At 42.2% G+C, this 15,534-nt stretch overlaps 1 long non-coding RNA gene across 1 annotated transcript; it reads left to right on the top strand.

Annotated features, from left to right (window-relative positions):
- The first annotated feature begins 11,864 nt into the window (after positions 1-11,864).
- On the top strand, positions 11,865-15,085 carry LOC137150012 (uncharacterized). Its single transcript, XR_010918867.1, has 3 exons — positions 11,865-11,949; positions 12,793-12,909; positions 14,608-15,085. It is a non-coding gene; the product is annotated as an uncharacterized lncRNA (long non-coding RNA).
- Positions 15,086-15,534: the final 449 nt, after the last annotated feature.

Genomic DNA, 15,534 nt, shown 5'->3' with positions numbered 1-15,534 from the left:
TCTGTAACATTCTGTATCTGAACTAAAACACGCAGAAAATGTCAGGCACGCAGAGTCCTTTGTGATTAAATGTGAAGCAAATGCAAACACTGTTTCATTAGCAATAACTGATGTGGAAGGCAGGCAGAGGTGTCAGAAAGAGATCTTTATTACACATATTGAGAGGCCAGTGTTACAAGCAAGGGCTCTAAAATGTGTCAGTTAGCAGCCTCATACCACCTTGCATTTCTAAGGTGTCTACACTGCGGTCTGAGGTGACACTGCATCTTAGGCAGATATTCCTGTGCTAGCATGGCTAAAAACAGCAGTGTCAACACAGTTAGTGGCAGAAAGTGGGTATGCCTCCCCCTCTCTTGCATGGCATTACCCCTGCACCATGCACCCAGGGTCCACATCGTAGGGCGGGTGCAGTGACTGGTTTTTGCTTGGCTAACGTCCCACAAGCCTTACTTAGAAACAGTTAATAAAGTTCAGGACTGCGTTAGCTTTTTCATGCACTCCCTGTTTTATGTGCAATAGCTGGAAGAAGGGTGCAGTGGTTGGAGCACTAGCTGGTGACCTGGGTTCAATTCCCTGCCCCTCCCATGCGACACTAGAAAAGTCACTTAGTCCTGTGTGCCTCAGTTTCCCATCTGTAAAAGGAGGGTAACCCTGCTCTACCCCACAGGGATGTTGGGAGAATAAATGCATTGAAGATTGTGCACTGTCAAATACTGTGACAAGGGGCCATATAGCTACCCTCAGTAGCAAAGGGTGGTTTTAGGGTCAGCTGCCGCCAGGAGAGTTTCTGGCCGTGTGCTGCCAAGGGCAGGGCATGGTTGTTGCTGGACAGGAGGCCTGGGACCTCCACACAGATGGAGGGGCATTTGTGGGTAGAGGAACTGTAGAAGTTGTGCCATGATGCAAAATATTTGTCGTTGCTTAGGCAGCTGTTACGCTGTGGTTGCTGTTTATCCCCCTAACCAGATCTGTTCACCCACTTCTGTCTGTTGTGTCCTCCTGTTCTCATTTTATCATTATATTCTAAGCTCTTTGGAGCAGGGACCAACTTTTCACTATACATGTGTGTGTACAGCACCTAGCACAATGGAGCTCTGTCCTTGATCAGGGCCTCTAGGAATAATAATAATTAATAATAATGGGATTTTTGTAGCATCTGTCTATTTTAGCACAAGAAAGCTCCTGGCTGTCCTGTCCCACGGAAAGCTGCCACTTGCTATTGTTATTACTGGAAATCATTGCTGTAGATTAATTTTTGCCAATTATATTTCAAATCCATGAACACAGCAAAAATTAATTTGCAAAGAACGTTTCCAATCCTGCGGTACCAGAGACGCATCTCTGTGGGGGACTGGCTCTTTCTGAGCTGAGCGTTCGGAAAAGGAATCTTAGTCCCCTGCGTCCTAGTTCTGTGGTGGTGCCTAAAAATATACATAATATTATAGTGTTGCTTATTGTAAGCAAAATATATATATATAAAAAATAAACCACCTTCCCTAGATTCAAGACATTGTTGTGAACATAGAACAAACGCTCACAAATCCTTGTTAAAGATGGGACGTCTGGAAATGTTATTAATCTGATCTTCCTCGCTGCTTCCCCTAATCACTTACATATTAAACAATGAGGATTTCTTAGGGAGAGTCACTTGCTGTTAAGGAGCCGGGTGCAGTTCGCTGAGCATCCAATGCAAGGCAGCCAGCCCCACAACATTTCTCTTAGAAACGTATGGCAATAAAAACTGTAAGGCAGAGTGAATGTTCTTGCATTGCTCTCTGAGTTGGAGTTCTAGGGCCTGAGTTCTAGCCAGATGGGACGTGCAGTGGAGGAACGGGAATGAAAATTCTTACTGTCTGTTTTTGTATGTTCAATTAGGCCCTGATCCTGCGTGGGGCTCTGCACAGTTCCTGGAGTCCAACTGCACTGAGCAGCTTGCAGGATTGGAGCCGTACTGCTCAATGAAGTCACTTAAGGACAACCCTCCATCCGCCTCCAAAGACACAGCAGAGCAAATTCTACCTCACTATGATCCTTGGAGAGGAGGGTGCATGCCAGCTTCTATCTCCTTTTAGAGGCTGCACCATGTCCCCTTCCTTCCCTACGTATCCGGAGAGCTCTGCTGGTCATTGTTTAGTAGGGGTGGACCTCTAGTTCCACTTCTTTCACACCTGTTCAGGATCACTTTGACTGAAGTGAAGTGACTCCAGATTTACAATGTTGTAAAAGACAGCAGAGCCAGGCCCCATGTCAGCACCATGGAGCATGTTCTCTCTTACCTACTAGCCACACCGCAGAGATTGCAGAAGGCTCATTTTCCTCTTTATTCCACTTACAGAGCCTAAATTTTCATCTCAGTGGGAGGTGGCTGGTTCCTCTCTAGATTTCCAATGAATGCTCCAATGGCTATGAGCACTATGAAAAGACTGCAGGCAGACCCACAGTAGGACTGGGCAACAATCCCATGCTCATTTCCTATAACCATGGAGGCAGCCATCACTAACGATCTACTGCTTGCATATGAAGTGCTGCCAAGCACATTTTGCGTGGACCCCTTGCACCTCTGCAATAGAGTGTGATGCATAGCTCAGCAAAGCAGTGGTGGGACAGAACGGGGAGGGTGCTGGTTAAATGAGCACCTATGGGATGCATGCCACAAAAAAGAACAAGGTGCACTGTAAAAATCAGCCCAGGCAGATCATCTGGTGATCTTCACACAGGTTTTCACCATGCAGCAAGCCAAACTAGTGCTTAGGGAGATATGTATACAGTGTACACACTTTTAATAGTCATGTGTATTTCACTAGCTCCTAGATACCCTACTGAAAAAGGGGTCCCATTGAACTAGGCACAGTACCTACACCTACAAGTAATTTGTGGTCTTAGTTATCGTTAGTATTACAGTGTAACACTTAGAGGCCCAGTCAAGCTCAGAGCTCATTGTGATAGGTGTTGCATAGACAAATAGTAAGACAGTCCCTGTCCCAAGAGCTTACAGTCTAAGTGATCCAGAGAAGTATTATCACTGCTACGTTACAGATGGGGGAACTAAGTCATAAAGATATTAAGTCTGTGACAGAGCTGGGATTTGCCGACAGCTCTCCTGGGTTCCATTCCAATGACTTAAGCACAAGATAGTCCTTTTTGAATGAAGCTTGTTCACGATCTTTCAAGACCATCCTTCTCTTCACACACACAGGCCAAATTCACGGCTAGCCTAAGAAAGTGGAATTCCATTGCACTCCCAGAGCTGTGCCCAGTTACTCAAGCAGTGAATTTGGATGACCCTATCTGCAAAATCCAAAGGGGCTGGTAGTGCTAAATTAGGAAACCTCCTTTTTGACAAAATCTGCTAACAAGACCTAAGACATTATTGATTTATAGGGTGAAACTCTGGATGATCTAGGTTTCAAAGGCCCTGCCATATTTTAGACAGAGAACAATCTCTGGAATTGACTGGGTCTAAATGCTTAAAAAGCACCAATTGGATCGTGCACCTTTCTGGAAATTCATGTGAAAATCATGAAACCTATCCTGAAACTCAGCGAACTCATTCACTAAGAGCGGCCCCTTCCTGATGCCTACGAGGAGCCATTGCAGCTTTACAATAAAACCAAAGTCAATTGTTGACTCACCATACAGCCTAAATGTGGCATCTCTCCTTGGGCAACGTACAGGCATTTTCCATCTTCTCCTTCCATTTGCAAACATCCATCCTTCACCTCCCATGTATTGTTCTCTGAGGGTTGCAACGGGAATCTCCCGCTTAACGATTTGACCTGCTATGTCACAGAGGCATGTGCATTCTGACTACCAGCCCAACACTAGCAACGGGAGTAACTTGGCATTCCACCAGTCAACATTCACTGGAGACAACACACCTGCTACCCTCAGAGCCTTTGTATTTCATTTGATCAGTGGAGCCCTCTGCGGGTTCACCCACTGGTTACTTCGGCAAAGAAATGAATCTTGTATCCAATCACATGCTGCAAATGGTGAACACATCAGTCAAATCAGGGACTAGAATGCAGATGGGGATGAAAGTGGTGGATAGGCCCTAACCTGGCTCTCTGCACAGGGCTGAATGGCACCCACTTACTGCTTTTGGCCCTGATTCAGCAACACTCTGAAACAAGTGCTTGACTTTAAGTATATGCTTAACTGCTGTGCTGAATAGGGTTGGATTTAAGCACCTGCTTAAGTGTTTTTCTATATTAGGGCCCAAGAGAATATCCAGCTGTGGATCCTGTCCCATAACTCTCTTCTCCCTTCAGAGGGGGAACGGCTCGGAGCTTACAGGGAATGGGGCACTGTTGTCATTTGGCTAAAAAAAAATTTTTTTAAATGCCAGGGTCATAACACTGTAGAAACGGTTGTTATTGAAATAAAACTGATTTGATTGCAAGTTCCATTGAAGTAAAGTCATTTACAAAGAAAATAAAACTACCAAACAGTTTAATCATATACTAAAAAGACCAGAACAAGCTAATAAAAATGAAACATAATGAGGTAGAAAAAGAGCCCCAACTCGCTGCTCTTTTTTTCTTTGAAACTATCAAATGGATTGGGCGTCCTGCTGATGGGCTGGATTCTCAGCTGCTGTAAAATGAGGGAGAGCTCTAGTTCTGGTTCTCAGATGCTCAAGCACAGCTGCCATTGACTTCCAGGGGAGATTAATTAACGTAGCTGAGAGCAGAATTTAACCCAGGAGCTTTATGAAAATCTCATATTTTGATTTTCACACACCCGCCACACTTTGCCGAAGTTCAGAAGTAACGGGTGTTGGGAGGTTATGGAGAAAGGGTTGGTTCAGGCCCATCAGTATCTAACGGGAGATTCCCCACCAGTGGGTAATTAAGGTGAAGGCATCCCAATGACCTGCTCACTTGGGGTTCAGGTCACACTCAGGGGTTCAGTTTTGAGAGTAGAAGCACAAATTTTTACTAGCTGTCGAAGTAACGTAGGCATCTAGGAGCAATACTCAGAGAGAGTGACACTCAGCAACGTGTGGAGGAGCCAACGTAAGTTCTGTGCAACACTTAACGAGGTGCAGAACCCTAGGGGTGGCCCCTCTGCTTGGGGATGAATTTCACCTAAAAGCTTATCCACCACTGCCCATGAGTTTATAACTTACATTACCTGTCACATGCCAATGGCGTCATTCTTATCATTATTCCCATGACACTGTGCTTTGGACCCAGCACCCCCCGCCCCGCCCTCCACTTTGTGACATCACATACGCCAGTGCAAAGTGGTTGTAAGTTATTGCCACGGTGATTTGCAAGCAGTTTACATTCACTTTGTGCAGGCGTAAAACTACTCCGCAATGTGCAGGGACATGTGGAATCAGGCCCTTTGTGTCAATTTCAGCCAAGTCCATCCCTACGAACAAGTAATTGACCTATCTCTGCCCTCCCGCCATTCTCTAAAATGAAATAAAAATCTGCAGTCAGTATTATGTTGATAATTTGTAGTTACAGGAGGAAAAAAAATGAAACGCTTGCAAATATTAAAGCCATGTGAATTCACTTAGCGTTTTCTGCATTTCATCTTTGACTGTGGTCTTTCCACTACCAGGGCATTGAAATTAAATTAAAGCACAGGAGATGGAAGCATCTGACTTTAGGTTATACCCACCGTCTGGGGGAAAAGTATGTATCATTTTATATTACTGCTTCTGGGCTTTCTGATCAGGAAGGAAAATAGAATATTGATGTTGGTAGAAGGCTTTTCAGGCCTATATGGATTATCTTCACCCCATGCAGGAGGCCAGTAAAGTATTTATGCACCACTTAAGTCCTACAGTGTGAGTGCTAAGAATTATGGCATTGGCATGGGATTGGTGAATTAAAGAGATAATTCACCCATGCCTAAGTGGGACTTATGTGATGCATTGGTTCTCTGCAAGGGATAAATTTCACCCAATATGAATAATAATAAACAAACTGTATTTTGAGATCTGACCAATCTGATGCTAATGACTCCTCCGCAACCCAGGAAAATTTAATTTAAGAGTTGAATTTGGTCTCTTCAGGGTTATCAGTGGGTTCTGAAAGAGAAGAGTTATAAATGTAGATATCCGACCTTATCCTCAGCCAGTCTAAATTTGCATAGCTTCATGGGACTATCAGACATGGGTCTTTCAGACACTGTTACTGAGCCAGTTATTTTCATTTAAAGCAAAACACCAGCTGCTGCATAACCCCATTGGCAATTCCATAAGTACATGCAGTGCATAGAATTGCACCATCATATTATGATGAGTTGGTTCATGGGTACATGAGAGCTGCTGCTCTATAATGGATGTAATAACTGCTAAATCGAATGCCATAGGCCCTGTACTGTTAACAACAAATAGATACCGTCCCCAATAATAGGATGTTGTGGTTTTGCACGCAAGAAAGAGGAAGGTGCCACAAACACCAGAAGGGCAGGTTCCCATATCCGAAGGATCGCCGTAAATTTAGCAAAACACTGAGTCAGGACACTTGAATTCTAATCCCTGCTTTACCAAAGACTTGTGGCGTAGCTTCCCTGTGTTTTCTTTTCAGCATCTGCAAAATTATAACACTCACGTACCTATCCCATAAGGTGTTTATGAAGATTATGTAGATAAAGCACTCTAGAAACTTTGGAGCTATATAATAATATTAATATACACACCTTTAACGCATACATGTATTTCCACTGGAAACATGACTCTAAGTGGTTATACTCATCCAATCGGGAAACAGAATCTATGACGTGAGTGATATCCCATACAATACAACTTGAATTTTTTATTCTGAATATCAAGTTGTGTCAATAAACAGCTTGCAAATGAACTACAGATCGGGAATTGTGTGCTGCCATTTTTTCTGTCAATATTTTCAAATAACAAATAAGTCTGAGAAAATCTCAAGCTGTTTGCAGACAATCCATGAACCAAAAATAAAGTGAAAGAAGTGAAAAAGCTGTAGATAGATTATCCTCTGCAAATTAATCCCTTCTTCCTTGGTAGGCAGGTAGATCAAACTGGGGGAAAAAAATACACAGATGTCTGCAGCTCAAACCCTCTGACTTTTGAATAGCTCGGGCACTTACTGCTATTGTTTCACATATATTTGTTTCAAATGATTAAAAAGTTTGAAAAAGGAAAAATACAATCTGAACTATGATCACATTGCCCGGAAGGCTTCTAAAGGTTTTCTTTTTTTTATTTTTTTCTGACAAAATAAATAAGATAATCTCCCTTTGACAGCTTCACAGCATATGGTCAGGGAAAAGACCACTTTATTAACCGTTCCTTTCCTTCCCTATTGGCTATTGAGAGAGGTGATGAGTACAGGCGCCTCACAGCTGGTACTAAAAGGACAGAGAAGCAGGCAAAAAAAATTATATAGTCAGTCTTGCTAAATTAGTTTACCTAAAATTGTATGTGTGAGTGATTTTAATCAAAATCTAATTTCCCCTCTTTTTAGAGTAACTGAAATGAGATTTTTCTAATTTACTTTTTGCGGTTCAAGTTTCTCATAATTCTTCTATGGCAGTGACAGCACCGTGAAAAGCGTCTGCTGCTACAAAGCATTAAAAAAAATTAGATTTTCAAATTGATGTGCTAAATTAAAAATGTTTAATGTTTCTCATCAAAGGCACAGGAGTATGCATTGGGATCTTCAGTACAGTTAGAGGCACAAGACTTTTTTTTTTTCATCTGTTTCTTCAATTCATATCCCAGGGCAACTGTGCTGTGAAAATTAACAAGCTACAAGCAAAGAAAGTGTTGTAAAACAGTGTCTTTGGAGAAGGTACCTTTTAATTTCCTCCTCCGCCCCCCCCCGCCTCCTCCACTGGTGTGACCTTAAAGATGTCATAATAAAAATAGATGCTGTGCCCTGTTTCTTCCTTACTTTAGATGGAGTTTTGCTGGGTTCTTTCAGGGCATCTGAGCCTCCGAGTGATTTTAATTCTCTGGGCCTGGCTTGCTAATTCCCATGTTTTAGGATATCACATTATTTCTGTAAATTGACTAAAGTTATTATTATATTCAAATCTAGGCTTCTGACCCTGCTGGCTGCCTGCTAAGCGGTTCGGAGCTGGGATGGGAATACTTGATCAGCTGCTGACGTGTGGATGTGTGTTTGGGAAGTTTCTGGCAGAAAGCAGGAGGCTTGTGTGTTAGAGTAAACTTTCTAGCCAACCAGATTGTTCAGACAGTCAGACAGGCTACTGGTATCACTTGGCAATATAAGAAAAATGGCAACACGAAGAGAACCTGCAGATATTAGAGTCATTTGATTATGTGAGACTCTTCGCTTTCCTTAAAAAGATTTACGTTTCTAGCACTCATAACTGCAGAGAAAAGCTTGAAGTTGTGACACCTAAGGGGTCAAAAGCTAGAAGAAGCCCAAATGTATTATTTAAAAGAAAAATGTACGATTTTTGAGCCAATCTCAGGATTTTGTAGTGGAACTGACTCATGATTTTTGAATGCATGGGGTTGGCAATGCTGTTGATTTTGGTGCATTTAGGATCAGAGAATGGCAGACACAAGTAGGATGCGTGAGGGTAACTGAAATGAGTCTTCATACATAGTCCTAACTCGGCTCCAAATAATTTTAAAGCGTATTTTATTTTTTTTAAAAATAAACAAATAAGAAAGCAAATACCAGCAATCCCCACTGGCCCGCTACCCAGCCACAGATTTTGTTCAGTCATTGCATTAATTCCAAATAGTAAGTGAGAAACACATTTGCTGTATTTGCATAAACATAATTGCTTTGACAATTTAAACACAATTTCTGGCTGCTTAGGCCAGGCAGAAACAATCCCTTCCGGTGAGACAAGTGCAGCCAAATGGAGCACTATGGATTCCTGAAAACCAAGCCGTACAAGGAAGATATAAGGAGTAGCCTGCTGCCGCATCCCATGGCCAAATGCACCACTAATCTGCATTAGGCAAGCAGCACTGGAATCGCTGGATACTGAAGACTTGAGACCCGTGAGCCATCCAGAGACGGAATGAAGGCAGCTTCTCAATAAACTTTTAGAGCTACACTTCTGAATAAGAGCCTGATCCAAAGCCCAGAGAACTCAATGAGAGTCTTTTCATCAAGCTCATTGGGCTTTGGACCTGGTCCTAATGCTCCACTTCAAGACAGAACTTAGGTGCATGCGTAGGTTAAAGCAGATGAGCTATCTCACTCTGTTCAGCAAATGCTTATTTAAGCATGCGCGTAAGTTCCATGGGAACTTGAAGCCAGTTGGAATTCAATGTGTGCTTAAGAGCTTTGCTGAATTGGGACACCATTGATGAATTAGGGCCTGATCCAAAGCCTGTTGAACTCCATGAGCATCTTTCCTTTAGATTCAATGGGCTTTGGACCAGGACCTTAATGGTGGATTATCCCTGTGTTGGAAACATGACTCTGCCTGCCGCAGTTTATTAGCATTTTCCTGTTGCTTGACTTTTCTTGGTTCCGAATTTCAAACAGAGTCTCCTTTACTCACCAGGGTAATCACTTCTGAGAAGGCATCGATGCACCAGGACTTTCCCAGCCTGAATTTTCAGAGAGTCTCCTACTACCAATCAGAATCCTCCTTATGCATGTTTTGTGGCTTTGTTCTTTTACGGCGCCTTAACGCTCATGGGCCACCTGTGTAGTGTCCACCTTGTAACTCTCTTGTTTGAAGCCCATAATTGTTTCTTCCCCATATAACTTTTACTCACCAGAATGCACTGGATCAAATGATGGATGGACTAACAGAGCCATTAATATTTCCTGTATAACTAACTATAATAATGATAAAAAATAATGCCAGTGAAAAGCAAAAATTGAGCTATTAAAATTCTCAGCTTTCCCAGGTAAAAGTATCTGTATCCAAGGAGAAAATAAACAACGAACTCTCTCAACAATACTGAAAGTTGTGATGCCATCACTCCCCTAGAGTGACAAAAGGAAGCACAGTTGCTGCGTCTGTAGTCTGAGGATCTGGGGTAAAATGGCTTTTCCTTCTGTTATTGTTTCCTACAGTCAGCCAGCAATGCTGCGTAGTTTGGAACGGTTTGCTTACCTTCAAGGTAGCCAGGAAATCCCTGGGGGGTTTCATGGACAGGCCAAGCAGGACAGCAGTGAAATGACCACAGAGTTCTACCCCTCTACTACAGTGGGTGACTGGCATCTGCAGAGTGCCTGAAAGGGCAGATAGAGGATCTAGCCCATCTCTGGCCTTGTGAGATTCTAAGCTGGGATTTTCAAAGAATTCTGAGGGAAGTAGGGGCCAGATTTTCAAAGTATTTAGGAGCCTAAAAGATGCCTGGCAGGATTTGCAAAAGTGCCTAGTCATCTAACTAAGGTGCTCTAGTCCCACTAGGCATCCATGTGCATCTTTAGGCTCCTAAATATTTTGGAATTCTGGCCCTAGCTGCCTAATTCTCATTGAATTGCATTGGGATTTGGGTGCCTAACTCCCTTAGGCTGCTTTGAAAATCTGACCCTAATTTCTATGGTGTTTATATTAGACCTTTGGCTACCAAGGTGCTTTTGGTGTTCGATCCAAGGCCCATTGAAGAAAATGGAAAAGATCCTATTGAATTCAGAGGACTTTGAGTCAAATCTTCGGAGGCCAAAGATCTGATTCTCAGGTGCATGGGGACAGCTTGGTATCACTCCAACAACTCTACAGCCACCTGACCCTGCAACTGAAGGGTGTCCTTGAATAGGGGAATCCTTCAGGTAGTGCAGAGCTGCTTTAATAACATCTCTGACACCCCCTCTCCTGTCTGCCAACTTCAGGAGGATGTGGGTAGGCAAGAGAGGGTGTGATTGGGGTTCTCTTGCACCTCATCATCCCCAGCTCCTGAAACAGCCCTTTGAGAACACTAGTCCTTTGCATAGCTTAGAGCAGCCTTCAGGCTGCTGTAATTCACGCTCAGGCCCAGACTCGCATTCAAATGGCTCCAGGATCAGGGAATGAAAAGGTGCTCCCATCTCACACTGTATTCACTGCAGCTGAGAACCTGGGCTTTTGTGTACAGGCTCATCAATTCAATCTCCATTATAATGTAGCCATTCTGCACCCCTCCCTTGTGCTAAACTATTGCAGAATTATCAGGATAGCTTAAGGAGTTTAGTTTACTTGGGGATGGTGCTTGCCTGAAACATGTTTTTAGCCACAGCTGTCAAGAGGATATTTGTTTAATTGTGTCAGTGCTTTATTCTGTTGCAATTATTCCTACACAACAAAGAGACATGAATTCAGACTTACTCTTTACACTTCTTATTCCTAATGCTTTGCAAGCACAACATAGTCTAACACAGCTTATCTGATGCACAAAGAGAGTGAGAGTAGGAGATACAAACACACAAGCTCCCTTTATGCCATTCACAATCTGCATACAGTACATCCTCCTGATGGTAATAATTCTAATCTACTCATGTAAAACCTCCAGAAATAGTGTTATCCTTCAGCGGAGTGAGATAAAAATAAAAATGCCAGACATGAGCTGCAGAAAAAGCAGCAGAACAGATCCTCTCCGGTTCATCTAAGAGTTGAAAAGTTTGGGTGATGTGGAAAAAGTAGAGTCCTAAGAAGGAGGGGTTGGTGTCTCCTTATTCCAGAATCATGGATCATTGACGTTATTTGGTGACGGGAGGGGGAGCATCTTTAATGCTAATGGCTCTGGAATGAGCATCCATGATTAAATTCCGAATAGCACCTGAAGATAATTTGAAAGGTGTAGTAGCAGAAAATTAAACCCTGTAAAATGCTGTCTAGCAAATTAAAAGACATAATTGATTATATTAGCTCATTTTCAAAATTAAGTGCTGCTAATTGCCAGAGATAGCATTTATTTGGTGCAGTTACTGTATGTAGCCAGCTGAGCGAAGGTTACGGTATTGGCAGGCAACGGAACCAAAATTGCCCATGCTTCATTCCTTTTTCTGCTTTGCAAAGGGTGGGAATTGGTTGGTAAGTGACCTTTACGTTATCCACTTCCATTTGCTGCCAGTGATATTCGCCTGTGTGCAGAGGAGGCAGCGAAAAGCCTACACATCGCTGCAATCTCATGTAAACACTCATAAAGGGCCTCAAGTGGGGCATAGGCCTCTACAGAGGGGTGCTTTCGCCTCTAAAGAAACTGGGGCAATTTTTAAAAAGCAGAGGCCCGCTTCCATGTGCAAACATTTGTGTCTGAATGGCAATTTGCACGCGCAGCCACCTGGCTGGCACACACACACAGTTGTGGAACCTGCACGTGCACACAGAGCTGCATGATTATGCATGCAAATGCACACCTGATTTTAAACAATCAGGCCCCAATAATTAGCATCATGTGACGCTTTCATTATGGAACCAGAAATCAGTTCGTTACACGTACCTGTGGCACCTTTTGTGTGGGTCACTTAGGACAAACCTGATGCTTTGGCCAGGTTTGTGTAGGTTTGCCTTCTTTCTTAGTGGGCGTGATTGGGGAGGTCAATGGAAGACTAAGTTGTCATAACAAGCTGTGTGCTGGCATCAGGCTGGATAGCTAAGAGCAGCAGGAACATCCTGGTATTAGTAAACAAAGCTAAACGTTAGATCAAGGTCAGTGATGTATGGACAGAGCATACTGTACAGGGATTAGATCCTAAACAGGAATCAAGCCAACCCCAAAATGTGTGATGGAATGTATAGTAAATGCAATGTAATGTGTAAATGTATATAAAGAAAGGTTTTCTATGTAACTATGGATGTGTGGAACACCCTATACCCACTCCCCATGCTTGAGTTTGATTAACTTAGTGTAGCTTTTCTGTATACCAAATAAAGATACCCGAGTGACAAAATCTGGAGTCAAACTGAGTTCTGGGGACACCGAGTGGAAAAAGAGGTTGGAGGGAATCCCAACATAGCATGCCAGGACTCAGATACATTCGCCTGGAGCAGGTAACCTATAGTTTATTGTATGTGTAGCTTTTCTGTCAAGCATTGCAACCCAGTAGGTTAGCAATGATACTGGAAGTCTTCCAATCTGAGGAGGTTTCCAGGGCACTAGAGGAGTGGGTTAGATCTAAAGGGGGTCCCTAAGAACTCCCTGGGAAGTGGTAAAAGAAGACTGGGATGGGGTGGAAAAGGAACTCCGGCAAATAGTATTAGAAATGAAATGCAAAACACCCCATGTCATTAAACTGTAGTATAGAATTCTTTCCTAAAGAGAAATTCAGTAATATAAAGGGAATAGAGGAAGGCACTTGGGATCCCTATGTAAAAGAATGCTTGTCAGAGCACAAAAAAGGTCTGTTAAATGCCACTAAAACTTTAAAGAATAAGACCCAGGGTGACCATGGAGAGAACAGTAACTGTAGCAAAAGCATGAGTGCAAAAAGAATCACAACAGAGCCACCAAAAGAAATCAGCTGAGAAATGTGTCACTTTGGGAGATAAGTAAGCGATTTAAGGAAAGAAAGTGAGGAACTAAAGGGAGCATTTGTGAAGACATTAAAAACGTTGCAGAGTGCTGGAAGGATTAGGCAGGCTGGTGTAGTGAAGGAATTGGTGGTCACATTAAATAAGAAGGGACAAAAGAATGCTTGGTTTGATCCTAAAAACTGATTATGGCAGTATAACTCAGAGTGGTCTGCAGTGAAATCCTCGTATTGAGACCAATTTTGCAAGGAGAGGTCAGATGGTGATGACTACCCACTAGGCTTTTGTCCCTAGAATGCTATATAGCCATTCTGAAGGAAAAAGGGCCCTTTCCCCAAAGAAATGTCAGTAAATAATCAATTGTAAAGGACTGCTGTAGGCAGAGAGACAATTTGATCCGAATCATTTGACTATGGACAGTTTAGTCACAATCACTAAAAGGAAATAAGGGGTTTCCATTTGAACTTGGGCGCCTCTGAATGTCCAACTAATGGATTTAATCTGGGGATAGTTATGTAAAAAATAGTTAGAGCAAAACTGGGGTGCTGAGCAAACTATTTAAAAGAAATGCAAAACACATCTGTGTAATTATGCAAGGTTTTAAGAGATATTTTTTGAGCAGCTGCCAATGTTTTCTGGAAGTCTTTGCTAAATTCTTTTTCTTTCTTCTGAAGCCAAACGCAAATAGCTGGAGTTATCTGGCTTTGTTATTTAGCATTTAACCATTTGGGTACCTTGATGTTTTTATGAAGTTCAACATCTTTTTAAATAGAGGACGTGGCGGTAGCTGAGGCAGGGATGGCCAATAGCAGGAAGAGACTCTGGACCATTTGGTATTAATGTAACAACAGCTGAAAGAGCTGCAGGAAGAGAATGAAAAAGTAAAGAGACAGTGCATCTCTGGAGCAAGGCAGTGTTAGGAAAACTGAGACTTAAGGGAGCTCTGAGAAATTAGACAATCACTTTGATAGGGGTACATGGAAACTCTTTAAGCACAAAATAAACAGTTAAACTTTCTTTGAAAATGAATCTGGCTTAACACAATTTCATGACAAATAAAGGGTAAAGCCTGCACTATGGAAGGAAAATGCATTCCCAGGAAACACGTGGTGTATGTTGTAAAAGGGGTAAAACAAATGTAAATAAGACATGCTCTTTAGTTAAAATACTGTAGAGACTCCAAAGAGGAGTCATAATGGGTTGTGTGTTCTTTTTCAGACAGCTGGCTGCTTTGGAAGCAGAAATCAACCCAGCACCAAGGAAGATCAATGAATATTAGAAATGGAGCCTAAACATTATCCAAAAATTCTGTTTAACTGTGGTGTAAAGTAAATGTTATTTGGATGTAAAAACCTATATGATAGGTAAATGGAAAAAGAATAATTGCATTAAAACTAAGCAATTGTATAAAAGATTGAAATGCCCTAGACTGGAAACAAATCCAACTAATGGCTTAAGGTTAAATCTATTAAGGAAATATTGTTTAATAATATTAATGAGCAAGTGTTGCAGCCACAATTAGCATCTGGAGTGTTGTACTTTGAAAATCAACAATACAAAGAATTCACTGATAAAGAGGTTTTAACTATTTCATATGTGTGATGTTCTAAATGTTTTTTTAAATGAAGAAGATACTGTTAATTTCCTATCAGGAAAGGTACAAGGCAAGAACAATGACCTGTGCAGTATTTGGGAAACATATGCTCTATAAAGTCAAAGCGGCCTTAAGTGATATAGAACATGGAAGGCTGTCCTTTTTTATCACCACAGGAAAGTTAAAAATCTGGTACAAGGGAGGTCATATTAATTGGTACACGGAATGAAAATTAACAAAGATCCAACCTCCTATGAAGTTTGTTGGGGAAAAAAAATCAAACCAAATGTTGGTCAGCGTGTTACCAGTGAAAATACCAGAAAGCCCTACAACTCATATGGTGTGGAAGAAGTTAGTTTTCCCTCCTCAAATACTGTTGCAAGAGAATGCAAGGTCTGGAAAGCTCCAGACTTGGACTTGGACACTAACGTGTGCTGGTGCAATGTCTCACAGTCAAAGTTGCTGGCGCATGCGTTCACCTTGGGGGAACCATCTCCAAATTGCACAGTATGGTTGAGATGCTGGTAAAGTAAAAACTGTCTGTGATGGTG

The sequence above is a fragment of the Emydura macquarii genome, unplaced genomic scaffold, assembly GCF_026122565.2.
Source record: "Emydura macquarii macquarii isolate MOO-44397 ecotype Brisbane River unplaced genomic scaffold, CSIRO-AGI_Emac_v2 contig_113, whole genome shotgun sequence".
Classification (NCBI taxonomy): domain Eukaryota; kingdom Metazoa; phylum Chordata; order Testudines; family Chelidae; genus Emydura; species Emydura macquarii.
Note: the sequence above shows the minus strand (reverse complement) of the source record. Positions and strands in the feature narration are given on the sequence as shown.